Source organism: Aplysia californica, unplaced genomic scaffold, assembly GCF_000002075.1.
Source record: "Aplysia californica isolate F4 #8 unplaced genomic scaffold, AplCal3.0 scaffold00123, whole genome shotgun sequence".
Taxonomy (NCBI): Eukaryota; Metazoa; Mollusca; class Gastropoda; order Aplysiida; family Aplysiidae; genus Aplysia; species Aplysia californica.
The window spans coordinates 438,049-439,311 of record NW_004797393.1 but is presented as its reverse complement, the minus strand read 5'-3'; the positions used below and the strand labels follow the sequence as shown (position 1 = coordinate 439,311).

The 1,263-nt window shown below is 44.3% G+C and overlaps 1 protein-coding gene across 1 annotated transcript in view; it reads left to right on the top strand.

Moving 5' to 3' along the window:
- Positions 1-1,263, top strand: part of LOC101861497 (plexin-B1) — a gene marked incomplete in the record, with an annotated part of 158,131 nt that overhangs the window by 64,872 nt on the left and 91,996 nt on the right.

The window sequence follows — 1,263 nt, the reverse complement described above, 5'->3', positions numbered from 1 at the left end:
CCCCAGCAACCAGAACAGTGCTACTGACTGAAGTGTCTTTGTGGCCATTCCCAGAGGCCTACTGTCCGGGAACAACATTGGGGGGAATTGCTGCTTTTTCTTTCCTCTTCCTTACTATCGTCATTTTTCTCGACTTCTTTTGTATGTTTGTCACACTATTGTGAAATGCTATTTCCTGGGTGCCTTGATAGGCGACGCAGAGTTTGTGCTGTTGAGGCTAGAGAGGTGAACAGAGTAAGCCTTATTCCGCGTTTGGACTCCTCTGTTGACATCCGCCCCTTGGCGCACATATGACCGTAAAACCATACTAAAAACTAACTGTACTTTGTAACCTTCGTACCGACAGCTGGGGGCAAGGCGACGTTCATTCAGGCTTGAACATTAAACGAGGGGGGGGGGGGGCACTTTGTACCTTTGTTTTGTTGAAGTTTTAGTTAGGTTTTACGGCGCTCGCAACTGCATAAGGTCATATTATGATAAATCAGCCCATTTACTATGCTACAGTACATCCGTACGTCGTGTTTTACTATTGTATCCATACGACGTGGGGAACTCTGTGCCACCACTTTCCAAAAGAGGAAATTTACTCGTTAATCCGATCCGTACGCTTTGCAAAGCAGTCTGTTAAAATGATTTTTTGAGAAATGCTGAAAGAGATCTTCGATATTATAAAATATGAAGAATACAACCCCGAGGGTACAAAATGACCCCAGGGCGGACGGATAGGGTTAATATCCCCCCTTTGGGAATGGCCTGAAGACACAACTTCAGTTCACAGACGTGATATGAGGGAAGTTCCCAACTGTCTTTAAAACTGCGACAAGCAACCACCAATGTGTAATCAAAGGGTGGAATGTGAACCGAGGTACATTGTTAGTGTTCATTTTCGCCATGTGGGTGGGTAGAGGGCGCCTCTAGTAGTATACTACGCTACTTATTTTTCCCCGTGTGTGTTTCTGTCGGTCTTGTTTCTCCGCAGCACTGAATCAGTGTTCTGTATTTATGTGATCACGTGCTTCTTTTTACTCAAACTAAATAGATATCTTCGCGGGTGGTTGACGGGTGCTCTGGTGTGGTTTGCTCCTTCTTTCCTATCAAATATCTATCGTCCTTATCTCCCCCTCCTTCTTTTTTATGTTTGTTACTCTCTTGTAACACCTTTAATCTTCTGGCGCTCATATGACCTTATGCAGTTGCGAGCGCCGTAAAATCTCTACTAGAAAAAAAGAAAGACATCTTCACCATTGGTTTGTCCAACTCTAG